The sequence below is a fragment of the Phalacrocorax aristotelis genome, chromosome 1 (assembly GCF_949628215.1).
Source record: "Phalacrocorax aristotelis chromosome 1, bGulAri2.1, whole genome shotgun sequence".
In the NCBI taxonomy this organism is placed as follows: Eukaryota; Metazoa; Chordata; class Aves; order Suliformes; family Phalacrocoracidae; genus Phalacrocorax; species Phalacrocorax aristotelis.
In genome coordinates, this window is record NC_134276.1 from 149,494,128 (window position 1) to 149,518,074 (window position 23,947).

The following is a 23,947-nucleotide window of genomic DNA, read 5'->3' on the forward strand; positions in this document are numbered from 1 at the left end:
CCTGCTCCGGCGGGCTCCTGGGCTGGATGATGGGCGCCTTCCTCTCCCGGCCTCCTTTTCCTCAGTCACCCCGTGTCCACGGTTTTAAGCAGATGACGCTGTTAAAGATACTGGAGTTCGGGCATGACAACAGCACGTCTCCATCAGCACCCTACAGGCACCCGCTCACATTCCTCTTCAGTTGTTATTTAAAAACAATAGGGTGTCTTGGTTACAAGGTAATTATGGCCGTCAGTGCAAACTCTGTTCAAAAACGCATCTCTGCAGGAGAGGCAGGATTTATTTATTTGGTAATGCTGACCCCCTACTATGATTATTCAATGACAAAAATAAAATATGCTCAAGCAGCACGTTTTAAAAAGTGAAATACATCATTAAAATGGGAGTTTCTGTGCTATTTCAGTGGTGAAAGCGGGGAAGAAATCGTGGAGACTATGATTAAAAACTTCATGATATCTCGTTTTTTATAAGCAGCCGTTCGCAGGAGGCAGGACACCACATCTGCCCCTCACCACAGCAGCAGGAGCATTTTGCAGCAGCAGCAGATGCTTTCACATAGCAGAGCATCCAAGGGATTTGCAAGTGTGCCGTTAACTGTGGAAGAGGCTCCTGGAGGATTCAGGCTGGTTAAGGCAAAAAAACACAGCACAGAATCATTGTAAAAGGAAGGGCCCAGCAGCTAAGCAAAGTCAGAGGCAAAGGCATTTCAGACTTCTGTTTCTGTTGCTTGGCGCTTGCAATTTGAAAAATAACATTCCTTTTTGGGAACTACAAGTCCCAAAGTGCACTGTGGGAAGAACATGCCTCGTACCAGCTAGTGCCCAGCACAAATTCCCAAATATGGATAAGGAATAAATTTTTAAGAAGACTTGTACTGGCTGGATGCTCCCCACTGACACTCAGAAAAGGAGCAAGACAGCACGAAATCAAGGTAAGTCTGCAATATACAAAGAATTTCAAGTTCAAGAATTTCTTTCCTGGGAAACCGCCAAGAATATTCTCTCCCTTAGAAGGGCAGCACAGCATTGTACTGGTGGTGTTGGAGCCAGCTGCTGCAGTGATGGAGGCAACTTTTGAAACAGAGGACTGTTGTTTCAGGTGGGAAGTGAGCAGCAGGAGCAGCTGCTGCAGAGTGAGTCAGATCCTGTTTCCCTGCAGATGCTCCTTATTAATTAACAAAGGCCTATGGAAAGATATACAAGCTGCAATGCTGTGGGGTTATGTTAGAGGCAGGCAAAGGTCCTGGAGAGGTAGGAGTTGCTCTAAACAGAAGATCTGTATGAGTTGCAGTGTGGTTGCTTAAGAAGCCAAGGAGGGACAAGCAGCCTTTTAATTATAGTAATTACAGGTAAAATTAATTTCTCTGTAAAGCATGGTAGAGTGTTTTTGTACTTCACCCCTCTACCTAGAGGGGACAGTGTGGTGCCTTGAAGGCCAAATCTCTTATGGCTCTCTGACCTGCAAATAATAGTAACTCAGTAACAGGCTTATTTAACTTCAGGCCAGGAACAATTACCTATTTTATTAGCAATTTGTTAACAAGCAAAATGAGATCATTCTGAAATAGAGTTATCTTAGTGGAGACAAGAGGTGCTCTAGCTCCAGGCTCGGGCACACACAAAGCCTTGGAGGTTGACCGGATTGTGGGCAGCATCGTGTCCTGCCGGTTTCTCTCCCTGGCAGTCAGGCATATTCCTTGTGCAGCCCAGATGCAGCACGTGGACTCCCTTCTGCTGGGTGATGTCAAGCACAGCTGGCCAACCTGATCCATCATCCCAGCACCCTCCTCCTACTACATAGGGTCATGGAGCAACAGAGCCCCCACTGCACAGTGCTGCGAATGCCGGAGGTGCAGCCCAGCCCTGGAGAGGAGCCTGAGGCTGTCTGGGCTGGTGAACCAAACTGTCACGTGGATGCTCATTGCCAAATAAGAATGATGCTGGTTTTCCATCTTTCCTTAAATGTGAACAGCTTAAATTGTTTTTAAAGCTCAAAGAGTCACTTCTGTACCTGAATTAGCCTACATGGCAAGGCTATACTGCTACACAAAAGCTGGAGGAAATCACCGTGTTTGTCTGTGCTCCTGGATAACCATTTCTAGAAACCAGAAAGGCTGAAGTCAAGCAAACTTGTTGCCAGTGACAGGTAGTAAGAGGGAGCATCGCAGTGGATTTTGTGTCCCAGGTGGGATGTTGATGCCCAGCTCCCTCGCCTTTTATCTGAAATCAAGAATTTTTTTGCTACTGTCATCCTGATTTTCTATATGAAAACAAAAGTGAGTTTCAGAGGGGCCTTGTTTGTGTCTGCATCAGCTGTGGATTCACAGGTTCCCCTCCTCCCTCTCCAGCCAGGCAGTTCAAGGGGAGTTTAGAGTTACAGGCACCTGCAACAAGGCCTCCTGAGGTAAATCGCCTCAAGTATTAATCCAGATCCGACCGGCATACGGTCACAGGGCCAGGGAGCTGGCAATCAGTCTTTTCTGTGGTCTCTTCTGTGTCAGTAGGCTGTTAATAGGAGATTAGCAGCATTAGGGAGATTTTGAGCTAGAAACAGTGAGGCCCTATGATTTGATTTGAAGAGAAAGAAACCCTCTTACATCCATATAAAAACAAACGGAAGAGCTGGAAATCATAAAAGGCATTATAAACACAACTGAGGAAAAAAGGATAGTTTCTAGGAAAGATGTGGAGTTTTGTAGTACATCGTAGTTTATCAGCAACTTTTTAACAAAGCAATGAGGTCCATGGAGACCATGGGTCCATGCATGCAGCGCTCTGTCCTTATCACCACATGATTTTGTTTGGGCCTGGCTAGGCCATGACATGCTGGAATCTGTAATTTGCTTGTCATTTCCATCAACAGTACATCCCTACTAAGTATGAAGATGGCTGGCTGCGGATCCCTTCAGTTAGCCCAGATTCAGGGCTCCTGTAGCTCCTGGCAGGCGGGCCTCAGAGCCCTCGGTTGGGTGAAGGTGAACGTTTCCCAGCTGCACATTGAACAGATGGCCGATCGTGCTGCTCCGCTTTCTTATCTCACCAAGCATGGTGGCACAGAATCAAACCTATTTTGTTGTTTCAAAAATAGAGCTAGTAAGAGGCGACTCACCTGATTTTGAGACCACCTGCTGATGTTCCCAGTTACCGTGTTCAAAAGCAGTCGCCTCTTATTTTGGCTGCATGAAAACCCACATAAACAGGCGAGGATGGTAGAAGGCAGGAAAGGCACCTACAGAAGTAGTCACAGCCACAGTCCAATTATGGGGTATCACATAACATAAGGTTAAAACAGGGAGTTGCTCATACTCTTCATCACGGATGTACAAAACATAGTGTAAGGTATAAACTCTGGAAACTGGAAACACAGAGTTGTTTTCACAACTTGTCAAAACTTGAGTTTTACTCAGATAATGGCAAAAGCTTTCTGAAACAAAGGGCAATTTTAAGTTGATTAAGGCTCTTTCTTTGCTCTATATCAAACAAAATACCAGCCTTGGCAAGGCAGCAGTCAAAGAATAACAGCTGTTACTTCTGATTTCATTGTTATTGTTATAATAGCAATAATTAGTGCTGGGTGGGGCATTTCATAGCTTTAAGGTGACCAATTTGGTTAAAGGCCTAAGGCATCTTCTTTTCTGCAACCAGCTATTACCTGTGAGAAAATGCTAAAGCCTGTCATCACTGTAGGTCAATTTAATCCTGTTCACCTAGCACAGCATCCCTCTGCTCACTGATTTAGAGTCGCAAGCCCTTCTAATAGTTAACACCTCAGAGTCCCACCTGCCAAAATCAGTTATCCATTAATCTCCACCTTTCCTCTTTTTCAAAAGCAAATGTGCTGTCATGGTTGGGAGAAGAGCTTGACAGCATGAATCCTTACAGTATTTGTACCATAAGGCAATCTGAGAAAATATGTTTCATTTTTAACCTAGCTTCCTAACTTCTCAGTACTTCTTTTTTTCATGTTTGTTAGACATCTGTCTCTCATTTTGAATGCACGCTTACCACAATCTCCTGTTAATTGTTGCTACAAAGAGGTGATGCGCGTTCTGCATCTTGATTTGGAAATTGCATAAAATGTTACAGAAGTTAAGAAACTCTTTTGTATCTCAGGCTGTTGGCCCTGGCTCTTATCTGGCCAGGTCTTACGATGCTCACAAAAGTTGTGGTGAGAGCTTGTTTTAGGAAAGCCAGCAGTGCCACAGAGCTGCGTGGCAGCAGTGCCTGAGCGTTGGGAGAGGATCCACTGGGAAGGGGTTCTTTGCTGATGCAACCTTTGTGTCTTGTATTTCAGAGTGAGCGTACCCCTCTGTGCCCCTCTGGCAGGAGGACTGCAGTGGGCGGGACTCCCCTGCTTGCCATTTTGCTCACAAACTTGATACAGTAATTAAGAAGCTATTGCTTTTTTTATTAATTGGCTTCTGACCTTTCTGATGTATTCAATGAAAGTGCAGTACCTCTCTTTTGGGGAGGATTTCTGCCTTCCTTTTGAAGACCTGTGTGCTATTTTAGGGTCTTATTGGTTTTAGAGGTATGCTGATAGAAAAAATTATGTCTCGAGCAGTGTATTGGCCCGTTTCTCTGACAAGCTGATGTTCTCTTTCCCCCTTGCTGCTCCTTCTCCTCTTTCGCAGCAGTACCAGATGCAGGTGAAGGTAGGATTAGGTGTCTAATTAGTTTACGTAGCCTTAGACATATGTGTTTACTTCTTGGCACTGGGGCAGGGGCAGCCCATGAGGAATCTAACCTCAGTGAGGTTTTCAGCTTTGACAGCAGCCTGAGCCCAGGCAAGCTCAACAGGCAGACCAAAATTTTCTAGACATGTTTTCGCTCCAGGTGCCTGTTCACGGAGGAAGTTGAAAACCCAGTCTGTATTACTAAATCTGAAATAATTTCACATTTAGGGTTAGATCCAAAATGTTTACTTCCAAAAAATTACTTGATGTAGACAGCCTGAAAGAACTTGTTTGAAACGTTATGGGAAAGGTAATAAACTGTAATTAATATCTTTTGGAACTCAACTGTAGATCAGGCAAGTTGTATTTTAAATATTTTTCATTCATTAAAGTGAGCCTTAAGCTCTAACTATCCTGTCTCCCACTGCAGTCAACCTTTAGCAGATGTAAGCATGGGAATTCAGCATGGCATTCCCACAGAAACTTACTCTCCCCTAGATGAATACTGGCTCATTTGGAGAGTGGTAACAGAACTGCTTGTGTTAGTGCTCGGCAGCCACTTTGCCGCAAAGTCAGTGGCTGCTTTTAAACCACCATTGAAGTGTTTGGACCAAGGTGGCTTGCTGGCTTTGCACTGAAGTGCTTGCAAGATCTTTTCCAGCATTTCCAGTATGAGAATGACCTGGCAGTGGGGACAAAGGTGTTGGGAAGCAGAAAGAGCATGGGGCAAGTTGTGGGCCAAGGGTCAGCCCAGGGCCCACAGGGGCAGTGTCCTCCCCAGCCGGGGCGCAGTCACACCCAGGGGACCTGTGCAGGGTGGGCAGTACTGGGTGCTGATAACAGGTTTCATCAACCATGCCAGACAAGGCAAGGTGATGAATTAGGTTTAGGGTCTATCCCGGGAGTCCAGTCAGGAGCAGCAGGAGGTAGGACTACAACATAGGTCCAACACCCACCCAGGAGACAGAAGGAGGGCTGCAGACTTGCACAGCTACAACATAGCTCAGGCCAGGCCTGGGTGCCCATGATAGGGCTTAAATGGAGTCTCCCTCCCCAGGACCAGTGGGCAGGATGTGCAAGGTTAGAGTCCTCAGTGAGGCTGGTAAGGGCATTTAAGGTCTGTTAGTGCCATTGGCGGTGGGGTTGGGGGGTGACACAACACTTGACAATGACTTCTTAAGCTGCTCCAGGTGTTTCTAAGACGATTAAAGAACTATATAATGTAGTAATTTTTTTAAACAATTCTACTAATTAATAGATTTGCACAAGTGTCTTGATTTCGCTAAAAATTAAAAGTGTCCTGGATAAGTACATTTCCAGCATTAAAATTATCCCAAGTCATCTTGGATGTACAGTTTATCTACTAGAGATTTCTTCCTATAAAATTTTTCTCTCTCTGAACATCAGCTTGTCTCTTCATGAAATAGATTTCAACATCATTTCCTTTCCTACCTGACAGAAGGCTTATTAGTTTTGTAGTTCACGTTGTATTTATGGAGTGTTCTGAGATATCTGGATGGAAGAAATAGACTAATGTAAAGCAAAGGAGCAAGAGTACACTGTAGCTGTACACACTAGCAAAATAAAATTACTCAAGAGCAAAGTAATGGGATTGAGATTCATATATAAATTTTGACCAGACTTTCAAAGATGGAAAATGGGGTGGGTTCTGCCAGAGACTGGGAACTTAATTTTTGCACTCAGGAATAGACAGCATCTGCCCTCATGTTTCTCATTAAGTATATTTTTGAGGAAGCACTAGAAGGATAGTAGACAGAGGTAGGTGAGAGCTGCGTGTTGGTGTGTCAGGCTGGCACCAGGAATACAACCAAGTCATGAGAGGGTGGAGGTCACCGTAAACAGGAGGGAAGGTTACCTTAAATAGCTCAAATTTGTTATTTGTATTCAAGAACACTTGTCCATGCCAGGACTTGGCATTCATCCTTCTGTGTCAAACTAAGCAGCATTTAGTATTCCCTATGCACTGTGAGCTGCTGGGACAATAGGTCTATTCTAAGCTCCCCTTGCAAGACTGTCTCCTGCCAAAAGGTGTGCTCACCAGAAGAAACTCAATACTAGAAAGATACTTGGATAATTTTAGGAGATAGAATCAGTGCATACTAAATCCCCAAAGGAGATGAGTCTCAAAATAGTCTTAGCAGGGAGGCATGCTCTGTAGATCATTACCAAAAGTTAGGCAGCAAGCATTAAAACACTTTGCATAATATACACATAGTTTCTGCCTTGATCTTCCAAGCCACTGCTGTTTATTTTCTGAAGCTTGCTGTGATCAAAGCTGGTTCTCTGGTCTTGCTATTCATGTGACAGTTGAAGATTCAGACTGGTCAGAAATAGGACAAGCATGGGACTAAATCTCTAGAGCTGCCAGAATCATAGGGTTAAAAGAGGACTGTGAAGTACTTATAGGCTGCCTACACATTGCTCAGCAAGTCAGAGGTTAACAAAGGACCTTATTCTTTGAAAAGATAATTGAGACTGAAAACAAGTCAACCATCCCACAACTAAGCCATGGAGATCATCAGTTCTTGTGAACAATAGCTGATGATGTTCGGGATTCATTGAGTTAAGTGGTTAATCCTGTACAGAAAGCTGCATCCATAATTGAGTTTAAATGGGGAGAATCCACCCAATTCGACCCCTAGAGAATTGCTTCCTGCTGTTATGCTGATGGATATGTCTATAAATATCATGGTAGCCATCAGCAGATAAAATCTCGCAGAGCTGAAAAGCCTCTCTCTATTAAATGATACATTGATCTCCATGAAACAGCAGCAGCCTGGGTTAATGAGCCACAGAAACTAATCCTGCTCTCACAGAGCAACTGAGCCAAAGAGAAGGAAGACCCATATATTGTTTCCTTCTTGATTCAGTGAAAAAGGTCAAAACTCTTCTATACGGTTTCTTCCTTCCCCCCATTATTCTCCAGAGGGCTGTTCCTTACGTTCTGTATTAGGCACTTGGGTAGCATCTCATCAGCCTTTTGCTGCAATTTGTTCCAAACTTACCATTTGCTGTTTATATCCATCAGTGAAAGCTGTCAGACAGGACAGTTAGGGCAAATCTGCTTTTGCAGTTTTCTTTGGATAAAGCAGTATAAAACGCACCGGCAGGTTTGTGTATCTTCCCCAGCACAGGTACTAACGTGTGGCAGGACAAACTTCAGTGACCACTTCTGTTCGTCACCTTTTTCTGTCACTTTTGCTTTTTTAGCAAAAAAGTGCTCACAGTCCTGTTTTTTTTCTTTAAAGCTCAAAATCTTAAGGGTTTCCAAGCCTATCCTCTTATAATACAAGGCCTGACTCATAATTTTTGTACTTCTCAGAGCTGTTGGGACTGCATATATGTAACATGCACATACATACGGTAGTGCATAGACTGCAAGCCCAATATTTGGATTCTCCTTGCTGCCTGTGTAACGCCTCCATGTCTGTATGTGCTTACAGGGCTCAGTACAAGTATGCCACCTTTCTGGGGTTTCAAACAGCTTTCCTGGTGTTTAGAGATGCCAGCCACAAATTAGTTAAAGCATATTAAGTGGCTCAGATTCTGCTCTGAGTTTGCTTTCTGTATGTTTCTTGCCTGCACTGTCCATTTGTTTCTTTTTGCTTTTCTTCCTCCATTTTGTTTTCTGGCTCCTTGCTCCTCAGTTGCTGACTTACTGCAAGTCCCATCATTTCTCGGCACCAGGGACCGTGACTGGCAGTTGTGCTGGGCAAGCCCCTAGACATCACTGTGGGACTTATCTGGAGAACTTGCAAGAGACACTTTGTGTGCTCTCCTGGCTGGCAACTGGTGCCATTAGCAGTCTTCTTCCAGAGTTAATAAGGGCCAAGACAAGAATTAGAAGACAGCAGGGCTTCATAGTCTGCCCAAACCCATGCCCACAGTTGCTTACAGTGGATAGAGAAGGAAGGGGGATTGTGAGGGCAGAATGATTACCGTGCTTTCTCTCTTCTTTCTCTTCTCTGCATGGACGTTTCTGCTTAGAAATAGTCCTATGCTTGTCTAGCAGTAACCTAGGCAAGGAAGAAAGAAAGGAACATTACAGGGACTTTATTTCTGGACTTGTCCTTTGCTGCTTTGGTGTCTTTAAGTGTGAGACAGTCTTTTGTTTCAGAGACCCTAGAAGGAGTTAAAGTAAACTGGAACATGAGAGAAGGATCATGAGATGCACCAGCTCAGCCTGCCCCGGTTGCACTCACAGCTGGGTCTGCTGAGTTCAGTGACTCAAAGAAACGAGCTGTCATTACCTCTGAAGAGCCAACATGCTGAGAGAAAATGATTCTGCTCCATTTTCAGCAGTATCAACAAAATTGTTTACCATGTTCCAAAGAGTTATATTTTTGGCATCCCTGTGGCCTGTTTCGGCCTGTTGAATGTTACTTATGAGTAAGAAGGAAAGAACTTGACTTGACTGTCAATTATAAAGCAGAATTTGTATGGCTGACAGTTAAAGAAAACCAAAGCAAACCCAGTATTTTGTACATTTACCTCACAGGATCTGGAGACACAATGAGTACAGAGCCTACTGATTTCAACTGGAGGAGTACGGCCTGGTTTTTAAAGTCATGTCTCTGGTCTCTCAAAACAACCGCAACTTGAGACACCCACAATCAACGCTTGTACATCTAGTTGTAAATGGCCTGCTCAGAGTCATACAAGACTGTGGAGAAGCTGGGAGGTGGCCTCAAACCTTTTTTAGGAGGGTGAGATTTCTGTTGCAGACAAGCCTCCTCTTTGTCCTTGGAGGCCACAGTAAGCAGGACTCTGCTGTAGTCTGTGCTTGGCCCTTTTGGCATCAAGGGAGCCCTGGTTAAGCTTCCTAAAGGAAGGACAGAATTGCAGATATTTCCAGGACTGTGTTGGGAAACCGATCCCTTTTTGGGAGGGGCTGCAACTGCCCTGGTTTCTGCTTTTGTGCTGAGCGAGGGGAGCCTCCATCTGTTCTCACTGCTGTGCAGATGCGGGCAGGGGATAGGTGCAGCAAGGCTGGAGTCTGAGCCTGAGGGTGAGGTGAAAATGCTGTTAAGTGGATAATGGGGCACAAGGTCTTAATTGCAAACTCAGATTCCATAAAAGTACATGTCATGATGCCAGAAAAGCTATATATTCTTGAAACAGCCACAAGAGGATGGTGTTGCTGGCTGCATAACTTGGGCTAGAAATAATAGCCATGGTAGTACTGGCCACTGTGTATAAAGGGAAATATGAAAAGGAAGAGCCCAGAGAGCAACAACAGTGAAATAAATAGTAGCCTAATAAACAATTCATGCCAAGGATTTATACAGGGCTTTACTTATTCAAAGCACTGTGCAAAACATTAGCTGATTAACTTTAATTAATTATTCAGGTAATTAAATGGAAGAGGAATGAAAGTGGTTAGAGGAAGTTTGGAGTATGAAGGCTTCCTGAAATCATTAAATGATTTTGCTGTCTTTGATGGAAGGAAGAATTTCTTCCTTTAGGCTTTACGCTCGCAGTGTGGGTGTTATTGCAGTTTTAATAACCACCTGCTTAATTCCCCGGGATGGGAGGTTACATGCAGTACAGTCAAAGGTTTCTTGTTTCTTTGAGTAACTTTGGCAGGTATATGGACCTAACAAAAATGAGAAGTATCACCAGCTCTGTGTTTCAGGGCACAAAATGATGACCAGCTTCAGGAAGAAATATTGTTCCTTGGCATTCTCACCAGCGGGATGGATTGGTACACACTCCTTTGCAAAATATAGCATTTGCATTGCTGGGAGATAGGGTACAGTTATGGCATGACCTATAAGCAGGAGGGAAAGACAAAGCTGTCCTGTCATCTGATGTAGAGGAATCGCTGAATGAGTGTGGCAAAACACACTGAGAATGCTGCAAGTGAAAGCTAATTTTTTTATGGATTCATTCGTTCCCCTGCAGTAAGAAGACAGGATTCTTTGGAAGAGAATCAGTGCAACATGATTCCTGGTCGTGGCATATTTAGGTTTGTGTTATCACCTGCTGCCCACAATTACATAGCATAAACTCCTGAGAGAATATGTGAAGAGATGTGTATTTAGTTAGTTTAATTTAGATGTGTTTAGTTTTTAGCTGGCCTGAATCACTGCTTTGCTGATGAACCCCTTAAACTGCTGGAAGAAGAGCTGTTTCAGGCCAGGCCTGTAAAGCCGCAGACCAAGCATGTAGCTCTGGTTTCCTAAATTCAAAGACTGACTTACTGCGCTGTGTTAGTCAGGTGTGCAATTTACCTGCAACCTGAGAACTCAGTATCTTAGGCAGGTACAGCACAAGCAGTTGGTGCTGCAGAGAAATCCAACAACCTTCAAGAAAGCAGTGATTTAATAGACTGCTAATTGCTCTGAGACCTTTGCTACCCTCCCTCAAAAAGACTGCAAAAGCCTGTGTTTCCTTCCTGGGATAGTACCTGGGATACTGTCACTGTAAGCAATGAAAGCTATCAGACTCCTCCTTTTTTCTCTCCCTTTTCCTCTGTCTAGTTCCCCTGGGGGCAGGAGATCCTGGCAGCTAGATCTACCCCAGGCTTTTGCCTTTTGTTTTCCTGTACTTTTGGCACAATTCAGAGGTTTTCAGTGTTGTGCTTCCACAATCACATGCTAAAATATTTGCACAGCTGTCTGAGGATAGAAAAGGGGGAAAAAAGAGAAAAATCCGCTCTTCTGTTATTTGAAAAGTTTAGAACAAAACAAAACCAAATCCCAACCAGAGTTTAACATGAGTTAATCATATAAAATCTTCAGTTTTCTCTGCTCTTGTATAACAGAATCTTCTTTCACCTTGCCTTGTTTCCCCCATGTCCTTCACCTTCCTCTTTTATCTACGAACCCACATTTCCATGCTTCTCTTAAAATGTCTGTGGGTTAAAACACCCGTGGGACTCCATTGCCCACCTGTGTGCACTCACTTCAGCCGGTTCCTGGTGTACAGAAATAGGACCAGCTCCTACCAGCTATAATCAGGCATTCTTCAGGCAAATCTCTGACTAAAGTCAGTGCAAGTTCTGGCAGAAGGACTGCAAAACTAATTACATTCCTCCCCCAAGTATATATATATTGGATGGTGATGAGAGGCGAGAAAATACTGCCTAGAAAGAAAGTCCATTAATAAATGAGAACTAGTTGTGGGGAAGAACAGTTGATTGAATTATTTATAATGCAGTTATAAAATTGCTGAGTTGCAGAGCTTTCCAGAAACCCATCAATAACAGGCGTGACCATAGCAGCAGCTATTCGTAGTATAGACAAGCAGGAGCAAGGATCTCCATGAAAATCAGTTATGGAAACATTGTGAAAAAAGCCTAGCATATCCAAATCATTTAGCACAGAACATATTTTAAGGTGATGATAACTTTCTAATAGCCTTGAAAACTTGTTGTGAGTTAATTTTACCAGCAGTGCACCAGGGAATTTGAGAAAAACTGAGCAAATGTGGGCCTATCTTCTAAAAACAGAAAAACAGTATAGATACTTCCTAACAAGGCTAACTATAGATCGCGGTGAAAAAAATTAAATGCGTGTTTAAAAAAAACTGGATAGTGATACTAAGAGCAAAAACGAACCTTGATATTTGAAAGAACCAATCTTGTCACATATTTCTTTTCATCAGAATTACCTAACTGGCGACTGATGATACTAGAGCAGATATACTGCATTAGATCCTTTGGTGCAATGAGTAGAAGATTCAACTTTTCAAATCTTGAGTGGCTACAAGAAGAAAAAGTGAAAAGGCCAACAAGCTCTTTTTCAGCTTTGACCTCTATAATTCACATTCATGGACTGCACTCCCACTACAAACAATCCGCTCCTTCCTACGCGCATAAACACACACTCCCTGCCTTTATCCTGCTCTCAGACCACACACGCATCTCTGTCCACTTTCTGCCCTTCACATCAGCCAGCCTCTTCCCTCAGATGCATGAACGCCTCCTCTGTACTAACTCCTCAATTAAAGGTGTGTTTCCATGCTGGTCCACCAAGTTTGGTTTTTTTTTTAAGGCTTTCTTTGCTGTCCTCAGTTGTGAACTCCAGACAAAGACTTCCTTTCTGGACATTTATAGACAAAGTAACATTCATGTTCCTGCTCCCGTTGCCTCTTAATCATTAGGAAGAATGACTGTGCTGTGGCTTTAGCCTTCCAGCTCAGTTAATAAAATCTATGTCCTCCTGTGGACGTACATTTAGGGTAGCTCTCTTTTTGTTTGTGGTTGAGACTGAAGTATCCAGGCGCAGGGATGTACTCTCTCTGTACTGGCCTGGGTCCAGCAGCCGGAATGACGTTTCCAGCCCTTTAGCCTCCGAAATGGTCTGTTTGTGAAATTAGCCTGATGAGGCGACTGATGAGAAATTGGTGCTTATTAGCTGCTGTCATTTTTATACCCTTTTCCGTAAGTAATGGTACAGCAGCCTCGTGATCCCATTAAATAGCTCTAGCTAGTGCTCTGACTGGGGGAAGGTAAAGCTGCAGATGGAAAAGGCTTCTTGGTGCTGCAGGCCAAGGCCAGCCACCTCCTCTCCTCTACGTTCCTCTGCTGCTTTCCTACCCCTGCTAGCCCAGCCTTATTCCTTCTCGGGATTGTCTTCTTCAGGGGAAAGCTTCATTTTGAATGGCTTTGTGCTATCACACCCAGAGGCACCAAGTCTTTTCCACCAAGACAAGGGTAAAAATATCGGGGGAGCAGGGGCTGTAAAGCAGATATATTTAATTATGTGTACTAACCAGCATTTTCCCTATGTAAGATTAAGTGTGCAGTTCAGTTTCTGATCTTATTGCATTCTCATTTAAGATTACCGAAGAAGCAGCCATTAAAATGCCCATGATAACATGAATCTTTATAACATGCCTTCATATTTTCAGTAACCTCATATCTGTGTGGAACGAGATGCTCACAAGTCTGGGTGTACTCATAACTAATTTTGAACAAGCCACTAAGCCACCATGCAAAGAGGTGGGGGGATGCTGTTGAAGTCCAGCATCTTTAATACAAAGGCTCCAGACATCCTGAGCCTGGCCCTAGATGGGCTTACGTACATTGGAGAGATACTTCTGCAGTGCCAAGTCTAGTGGCATTGTCATGGCCGTCACTGCATTTGGCGATGTGCTCCATGTCACATGTTTTAGAATCACGTAAGCATAGGAGAAACATAACTTTTTCTCTAAACAGAGTTACAATCCTTGTAGAGCTGGAGAAAAGCTGGAAACTGAGTCTGAAGGCAGAGACAAAGACAAATAAAATGACTTGAATTGTTATTGTTTTTAACGTCTGAGATTTTTTTACCCCACTCACAGTTTTTTGAATCTGGTTCAAGTCCTTTTTAACCCTTCTGGCTGATACTGCTGTTCTGAGCTAGTCCCATCTCTGCTGTTTCAGGTTATAGTGGGGCAAAAAGGTACTTAAACCTCTGCCATGATGGGATCTTTAATATTTGAATTTTGGCATCTGGAGGCCTGTCCCTACCCAGCAAGTTGTGATGATCCACTGTCAGAGAAATCTCAAACAACTTGAGTTAGAAGTGGGGATAGGAGAGTTAGTCAAGAAAACAAACGTTTGTTTTTTATTTCTGTGTGTTTGGTTTTGTCCATACCACCTACGCACACACAGAGCTGTGTTTGTTACAGGCGTCCTGAGAGAGGAAATCCATCACCTTAAAAGAAGCACTTGGCATTAGGAGAGAATAATAAGGAAAGCAACAAAGAACCATTAGCAACATTTTATTAAGAAGATAAGATAAATAGTTTGTCTCGTAAACAAGTGGTATTATTTAACTATCGAAGGATTTGCTTTCCAAAACAGGCCTGAATTGTTCATTGTCCAGCAAAATAACCCCTGCTTCTGCAGTCCTGGCTTCTTCTCTAATTACAGCCCAGAGTCTGTAGGTCTCTGCTGCTGAGGTCTGTCCTGCCTAACATTACTGATAATATTTATGGCAATGTTACAATAAAAATATCTTAAACAAGTAGAAAAGAGCAATATTAAGGCTCAGAAAGGATAACATCAAGACTTTTCAGTTGAGAGGACAGGGACAAAGGAATTCTGCCTGCCCTGAGCTTCCCTGTTGCTGTAACAGGGTCTCACAGACACACTTGCACTCGGTCATGTTGGCAGAAAAATACCCTATTGCCATCTCAACAGTGCATTCACCTGCTCAGAGAGACAAAATTATATCGCTCTGTTCCTAGCACTTCTTCAAATACTGGTGAGCGTGTGCTGATGTTCAGATGTTTACCAGAGCAAGGTTTCTTTTTTTTCCTGTTTTCACATGACACGGTATTTCCCAGAGGAAGTGAGTGTCTCTCTCAGGGTTATGCCAGCTTTCCTATACTGTACAAACAAGATTTACAGATCCTGTAGAGCTCATGAGTGGAGTAACCAAAGTGCGTGTGTGCCAAGCGGGGGCAGGGCAGGAAGTACTTTCCGTATAAAAGAGCCTTTTTTAAAGAAATGAGTGGATTGCCTAGGTCGGAGGAACCCTCAAAGAAGGAGGCGATACATATACATTTGGTGCTCCCGGTTGCCGCTCCCTTACCACTCACCACAGGGGACCACTGCTCTGTTACCACGGCAACAGTGACGAATTGGCAGCCAGACCCATCATCGATCGCACAGCCTCCTCAAGACCCTCCGAGATGCTCTGGGAAAGACGTACAGGAGGAGATTTGCATCCCAGGTCCCATTTTCTTTTTACTTTGGTTTTACCTTGCAAGCCTAGAGAAAGAGAAAATTGTTTGTCGAGCTCCCCAAAGAGAAACCTGTGCAGAGGCAGGGCACAATGAGTGGTGAGGGGGCTCTAATTTAGACGCCTGCCCTGGCAGAGGCGGCTGAACTATGAGCACCTGTCAGGGAGGATTTGACTTGTGTGAGAAGAAGGTCACTTGTACAGCCTTGCTCTGTGAGTACTGACCCAGCTGGCCTCTTGTACTTTCTGCTGAAAATGTTATTTGTTTTTTGTTACATACTATAAAATTCTGGGGTTTCTTGTTTCTGAGGGGAGGAATTTTCTTTTGTGCTTGCTGTTCTAAAGAGGCTTCACGCAGAATTCATGAATGCGCTATTACTGGATTTTTTTTTTCTAGGCATGAGGTCTTGCAAGAGCTGCAGACTTACCTGTTAGCAGCAGGTTTCTCGCAGCAAGCTCGATGAAATCTGCAGGGCAGTATCTGCAGTTTGCAGTGAGCTCCGCACAATCCGCACCTTAATGCATTGATACCAGGTTTTGTACTGTAGCCAGGTGATATGGTACTATCCAAAGATCAGCTTTTTATTTTAAATCATTACTCCAGCCTTTGTTATACACACTAACTTACTTGGTTTTTGTTGAGATTAAGAATTTAAGCAGTAAGTAAACCAAATGCTGCCTGGAACAGGTGCAGAAAGAGCATTTGCCCTGTGTAGGATAGAGTTACAAGCAATTTCATTCCAGTGAGCCAAACAGATGCATCAGATAAACTGCTGATAAAAGGAATTATTATACTGGAAAAGATCCACCACGTTCCACTGTAGCACATGGATATCATAGTCAAGCATACAGACAGATTGTAGTCAAGCATACAAAAGCCATGGGTGAGATCAATCTAGCATGGCTAACAATAGGCATCTATAAAAGTAATTGTGCTACAGAGCAGTATGATCATCAGTTTTAAATTCTCACCTGAAAAATATTAATTAAATCTAGAGATCCGTGAGAAGAATATGCTATTTTGTCAAAAAGAATAATGTATTGCAGAAAAAAATATGAGGAAAAAGAAATCAAAGGGATCTTGTACACCATAGGTCTGAAATCTCGATCAACCTGCAGCATGCTCACATGAAAGCCAAGGAGATTTTTTTTCTCCAGAAGAATCTGGTGCTTGTTCAGTTTCTTGGCCAGACGGCAGCACTGGGGCATCTCTAGCTATAATTTCATTAAGGCTATTAGGCTGTGATTGCACTTGTGCTCTGTTGCTGCCATGGGTTTAGGCAGATGAATGATCCTTGGAGCATGGATGGCTCTCACAGTTGAGAGAAGATGGGCTACGTTCTTTCTCACGAGGTTTGAAAATCTTACAGCCTCGACTTTGGAAAGGCACTGTTTGCAATCCAGCTGGAAAGGCAGATAGGGACAGGAGCGCTCAGCCCAGACACACAAGGGCAATTTATGAACATATCTTCTGTTCGTGGTAATGGGGGTCACATGTGTAAGTTCTCCGCACAATAACGGCAGAATACACTCCCCCCAGTGTGTACATAGTATAAAGCTGTGCCTGTGTGAGTGTTGGCATGAGAAGCTGGGCTACAACAGAAGAAAAACAGACATCAGAAATGAATTATTTGTTCATTTTTCTACCCCCAGAACCAGTCCTGCGTTCAGCTCTGTCCAGTCTGTTATAACTAACACACACATAGTAGCTTTTGCTTTTTTGGACTGTTTGACTAGACTTGAAAATATTTTGATGATAGAGGATGTTTCTGGAGTCAGATACAAATTCTTTTCATTCAGTTTTATCCCATTACTCTTCATTACAATTCCTTAGGACACCATAAAATCTTGTTCTTCCTTTTTGTGTTCCTGTATCACTCAAATATTAACAGATAGTTCTATTCCTCTGCAGCAGTGGAGTTTAAGTACTTCTCGATGTAAATGGATTTCCAGCCCCCTCTGTGACCTCTGCACATGTGGACCTCTTGCACATAAACCCATATCGGTTTATGTAATTCGTGCATGAGCCTCGGGAAGCAGTCTTTGCTGAATGAGTGCCAGTGTACCACACAGTTCATAAATATGTAAAAGTAACAGGCCCTATCCCAACAAGCTTAGATTCAGAAACGTTTAGCAGATGTTCTGGCTGTGGGGGGAGGGAAACAGGAGATGAATAAATACAATACTGCAATAACAAATACTTTGTTGATGAAACTGCACATAAATTAGAATGACAAACACACCCTTACCAGGACTTCGACCTATCCATAAAACAACGTCAACATGTTTTATTAATAGTAGTTCCACGTTCTCAGGGTCAATAAAGTGACTTCATTGATTTAGTTTCCTCCTTTTATTAATACTTCTCTAAACAGTGATGAATTTGGATGGAATGCAGGTAGAGTCTTTTTTATAACTTGTCAAAGGACAAGTCTAATAGTACTAGTAAAGCAATAAGGTTCCCAACCAGGGCCACCTTTTGCTAAAGAGAACCTAACTGTAAGTTAAGAGTTGGAAGAAAGCTTCCAGACCTGTTTTGAGATTCAGGGCTGTTGGGTACTTCTAGACAACACCACAAGAGAGCTCCTCTATACACTCGGTTGAAGGGGTAAAAAGCTGTTTCTTTAAAATCAAGTACACAAAACATGGCTCAGGCTCTCCCCAGTCCAAACTCCAAATAGTAAGGTCCTTCTAGACCTTAATGCATGCTACCTGGAGTAAACCAGCCCCGGGGGAGCCCTGCACAGGCAGCTCTCGTGCAGAATTCGTAAAGCGTAAATTAGGTGAAGAACCAATGGTGTGTCTCAATGATGACCTCACAGGACTTTCACTCTATTACATTTCACCAAGGTATATTGAAATCTGTTCCTTTAGTCCTTCTCGGGGACTAGCTGAGTACAAGGAAATGCTGCACTTCTGATGTTTTGTTTAATAAATTAATGGCATAGTACAGCCACAGTCTGGTAGCATTTCAGCTGGGTATGGCCATCTTCTTGCATATCTATATTTTGTTAACTGAAAAGCACTTGCCTTACTGCTTGAGATGATCTTGCACCTCTTTACACACCTGAGCTGTTATTGTTCTTAAAGGAAGTGTGAAGTCAAACTTAGCTGGGCTACTCTTCCCGCCCGTACCATGCTGTACAGTTTCGGGAGGGAGTTTTCTGCCCTTGTGTAGCCTTTGTTTTGGGTTACCTCTGCTTAAAAATTTACAGCATAGTGAAGTGAAAGTTCTGTGCTTCTAATTAGCTTCTTGTATGCCCACAGTCCTGAGTCATAGCGGCAAACCCAGACACAATTTTGTATTTTACTGCTTGGAAAATCTGCGAGCAATGAAATTATCTCCAGTGTGTATGTGCAGACTTGGAGCCTCTATTATTCCTAAAATGCTCCCAAACGCTTAAGTCTACACTGAACACTCAGCAGATTTGCATGTAGCCCCAGAGGAACTTTCCTTACTAGTTTCTATCTGAAAGCTTATTTTCTTAGCCTGAAGGGTCAGAAACATTTTTTCTACACGATCAAAGTTTACTGGATCTGATGGGCCAGCTTTTTATTTCACTGTGGAACTGAAGAAGTTTTTACCTAGAGAAGTTTCTACTTTTTCTTACTAAGCCAATAGGTAGTTTTTTCAAGTGAATTAGTCTTGTATTTGTTTTCTTGTAATACAACCCCACCAACAATTGATTTGGAAGTCAGTTCCCACCCCTGCACAAAACGTCACTCCAGATTAGTTTGTGCATGTGTGTTGACGGGTGGTGGAAGAGGTTAAAGAGCATCATTTTATAAACGTTACAGTTATTCCATTGCTTGTGCAGCGAATAACCTCTTGCATCAGGAGAACGCTGGGTGATTGATGACTTCTGATTTGTATTTCAAGTTGAACACCTGTGCTATTGCTTCGGAAGTCAGCTCTTCCTTTTTTCTCCAGGACTGGACAACTCTTCCTGCTAACAGTTGCAGCTGATGCAGGAGAGAGCAAATTTTAAGATCTCTGTAGACTAGTCTTTCTCTGAAGTCCCTCGGTTTCTTCTGGAAACATTTCTTCTTTTGGAAACATTCCGCTTCTGGTTTGAGTACAGATTACTTTTATGTAAAAAAAAAAATTTGCTCTAGCTATCCAGATCGATGTGAGCCCAGAAAATAAGGTGGTACAATCCATCACAGAGGTCCCCAACTAAATTGCCTCCAGCAGGTGGCAATTTAAATGCAGTGACTTTTAGCAGAAATGCTTGCATACAGGAGATAAGAGTTCTGGTTAATGGAGAGCATCTCAGATGCTTCAGCGGCACTTCAGCGGTTTCATGTTGTGGCCTTTCACATACTGCCACATATGTAGAAAGTGAAATAAATCTTCTGGCACTGTAAACGTCATACTAAGACATATAAACAGGAGGGATGTTTGCAGAGCACACCGAGCACTCCTCCTGTTCTACGTCATACCAGTAAGGCCTCAGCTGGGAACATGCTGTGTGCTGTTCCTGCACAGGGAAATTCAGGAAGGATATGGACTAAAGTGACTGCCACCACAGGTGAACATCGAGTTTCACCAGAGATCTCACAACGTAACCTTGGAGGACAGGCAAGGAGAAATGGAGTTTCAGGTCTGGGGAATGTAATAAGAATTGACATGATAAATCTTCATGCATCTAAAAGGCTGTTGCAGGACTGAGAAGAACAAATGTTTTCTTTCTCTCTGATGGGTAGGATAAGAAGTAGATGTCAATTATGGTAAAAGACATCCACATTAATAATTAGTGAAAACTTTGTAAAGGCAGGAAGAGTGAATAATGAGAAGAGACCATTGCAGCACTGGGGAGGTCTTTAAGGGTTAAACCAGATGGGACAGAGATGCTTTCACAGGGACAGAGTTAGATGACGTCTCAGTATCCCTTCCAGCCCTGTAATTTGGTGATCACCTCCTCATTTGAAAAACCAGTTGCTGTGTTTTTACTTGTTAATTCCAGATGTGGGGGCTCTGCTCTGGAACAGTATGCTTCCAGTGGAATTTGCTGTTCTTGTTTTAAAGAGATTACAAATTCCCACTGGAGCACTCATGCACCTGGCAAGTTCAGAGCCTTGGAAGGTCGTCAGAAGAGAATTCAAGATTCCTTGGCCATTTTTATTGTGAAACTAGCTTTGATATCATGGAGATACCAAAAACTTTCCTGGATTTTATTCTGTAACTTGCCTTCCTTGCTGTACTCCTTGTCTAAGTGGGAGTAGCACCTGCCTTTTATGCACCTTCAATAATTTCTCTTAGAAATAGAACCGATGAAAAAGTCAGGCCTTATTTTTGTATATTGATTTTTCAGAATGGGATACTGTACCATACTCTGGCCTTATTTTGAGCAGTAGCAGCTCACCTCCTTTTAAGAGCTGAATCCTGAACCACAATATTTTCCCTTGGGTTGGTTTGGGACTGCTGCCTTGATGACTGCTCTGCTTACTAGTGATTACTTCTGGTGTGCCAGGTATCCAGTTTTACAGTGCTTGCAGGCACTCATTCACAGGGCATCACCACTTGGCTGTTACCAGTGAGTGACTGTTACCTAGCCCAGTGCAAACCAGCAGTTCTGTAAAGTCCTCAGGGAAGATACAGCGATGTGCTTACCTTGCACATCACCAGCCTGGAGCATCAGTCTTGTACTAGGCTGTGATGCAGGATTTCAGCTGTCTGAGCTTGCTTATACAAAGTAGCCCATTTTGTACAGATGTTGCAGCCCATTGTTTTTGTGTCTGTGTGCTTTATTAGCCCAAAGTTCTGCACAGTACTGCCTTCCACCCTGCTCCCACTCTCAACACCACGTGCACGCAGTGAAAAGAAACACGCAAAGGAAGTATAGTGCTTTGTTATTGCTTTAGTTCTACTTGTTTAAACCCTTCCTCTTACAGTGCATTGTGAAAACTCCTCTGGGAATCTGACAGCATAATGATGCAAATAACTCTGTCATATGACTAAGCCTCTCTGGTGCTGGATTCCAAAATATCAAGCCAAGACGAACACGTCTTGCTGTGGATGCCATAGGCAGCCTCATGCTAGAGCGCAGACGGCTCTTCAATTCCCTAATGGGAATTGTTCGGGTCCTTATTAGCATTTTACAAAGATTACTGTTAAACCGACAGCCCTCCTCCTGGCTGTTCAGAGGCAGAGCGCTCAGCCAGTAATCAGCAGACACATGCACTGTATGCACTGGCTTCTATGAGAGTGTTTTAAAATGTCTCCCATAGCTCTGTATGTAAACCCTCTCTTCCATCTGCTTTCTTTTTTCAATAATCTAACACATCCTCAACCCGCATCTTTGTAGAGGAGGATGCCTTGAAATTTTGGCTATCAATGGGTAACATAGGCTGCTGTCTCCCCTGCAAGGAGCTCCTACGCCAATGACCCTCATTGACTTCAAAGGTGGAAATACCCATTGACTGGAGCTCCTGCTGCCCGTCGGTACTTGCATGTGCGTGACTTTGTGCATCTGTTCAGGTAAGGACATGTGTCTTTGCCAGGTTTTCCAACATGTAAGCTGAATCAGCAGGCTATGGCTCCCAAGTAATTGCAACTAGTAGCTCTAATTTCTATGCTCATGGAAACTCCATCAGTAAACAGGGTGGGCTGAGCCAAGTTTAGATCAGCTAAAGGCTTTCCTCCATCTGTTCTCAGACAGGAATATAGATAGTGATTTAGGAATTGTGCACTTCTGGCTGATATTTGTCACACCACACTGTAGTAAGAATTTCCTCAGCTGCGTCATGAGCTCATTTTATGCATCTCTTATGAACAGTATCTATTTTGTTTTTTATCTTGTTATTGCACTACCGGACTGCTTTTCATGCCAAAATCTTTAACAGACTGTGGAGATCAAAACTCCTCTTAAGGTAGGTTGGAAGACTATGGCTTTGGTAGGACATTTGGACCATGTGAGTCTGGACATGAAAGATGTTTGAATTAGCTCTGCTGGAAAAGCCTATTTAAAAGAAAGCTGGTGTACTTTTGTATTACCATTGCTATTACAGTATTATCCTGGGTTTGTACTTGACTCGTAATTCCTGGGTCGTTCACAGTGCTTCTGTATTAGTTTGCATTCCTGCTCTATTCAGGTGCACGTGGATTGGCTGCCTTGGCTGAAAAATTTAAGGGAGCGGGACAAAGACTTCAGGGACAAAGAATTCAGCTGAGCAGGGCAAAGACAGCACATATGTTGTGCATGACTTACACACACTAAAGTGTACAGATAGTAATTAAAGATTTATACATAAACTGTATACAAACACATATATGCACACAGGCATGTGGGTGTATGTAAATGCTGAACTGTCAGTGCTCTTCTTGACTGCTAGTTCAGATGTGGAGCATTCAGCCAGTAACCTGTGGCTCTGAGAGCATTAAAAAAATTAAACAGCTGTACATATATGCGTTTATATAAGCCTATGTACACACACTAAAGATTCCTGTGTTTCTCCTCTCAGTACTTTCCCGAAGAACAGGGGTTTCTCATTTCCCTGTCCACCTAGTACCTACACCATAGACAATATACCTCAGGGTAACCTGACGGATTAGTTAATATTTGGGTCTTCCAAACCGATTCAGCTAGCAGGAGACAAGGGTAAGGGGGGCGGGAATTGATCTCAAGCCATTTGGCACATTCCGCAGAGCGCCCAGGCGCCGAGCGGCTCTCCCGAGCGCGGCAGGATCCCAACAGGAGTTGCTATGACCACAGCTCCGGGCTTCTCCCCAGCCAACCCCAAACCGAAAACACGCGTAGCCCTTTCTCACGATGATTTTACAAGTGCCTCTCCAGCCATTTTCAGACCCAATTCGCCACCTTTCTCCTGCCGGTTTCTTACTTGCCATCTCTCGCCTTCATCAGCCTTTCACGCTGAAGTGCAAAGCGCGCGTGGAAATCTTCCAAGATTTCCCCAAGTGGGGCGGGAGCCGCTCCGTGCGGCGGCACCGGCACCTATTGTTGCAGCTGCGTGCCCCGCGCCGGGCCCTCCCCGTTCCCGCCTCCTCGGGAAGGGCTGCGGCCGCTCCGCCCGGGGCGACAGCCTTGTTTCGGACAGGGAATATTCGCCCTCCCCCCCCCCACCAGGAGGTGGCTAACGGCAGGGAGGGGCCGCTCGCGCGGGTGGGTGGGTGGGTGCGACCGGAGCGGGCACCAGCCGCGCGCACGCGAGCCGCAACGGCCCTTGCCGGTCGCGCGCCCTCACCCCCACCCACCAGGGGCGCTTTAAACGGTTGCCTCTTCGCCCCGCCCCTTTTTTTTATCTCGGCTCCGCCGGTCGCGTTTGGCGCGCTCCATGGCCCCGCCCCGTCGGGTGGGAGTGTACCATTGCCAGGGAGCGGGGGAGGAGGCGAGAGCGCAAAGGGGCTCTGTGTGTATGTGTGTGGGATCCGCGCCCTTCTATTGTTCGCTGCCTAGGCTGTTGCCTTCCCCTTTCCTCCTCTCCCTCTCTCAGAGCACCCTGGGCCCAGCAGCTGGAACATCCCGTTACCCGCCGCCCTGCCCGTGAGCCGCCGTGTGTCGCTTTAAGGGAACGGGGCGGGGACGGGGGAGGGGCCTTGCCCGCACGCCCTCCG

General features: G+C 44.1%; 1 long non-coding RNA gene across 1 annotated transcript; it reads right to left on the minus strand.

Annotated features, from left to right (window-relative positions):
- Positions 1-231: 231 nt before the first annotated feature.
- Positions 232-23,413, minus strand: LOC142067144 (uncharacterized). Its single transcript, XR_012663916.1, has 3 exons — positions 23,215-23,413; positions 15,230-15,401; positions 232-8,712 (listed from the first exon to the last, which is right to left on the minus strand). It is a non-coding gene; the product is annotated as an uncharacterized LOC142067144 (long non-coding RNA).
- Between the last annotated feature and the right edge of the window lie 534 nt (positions 23,414-23,947).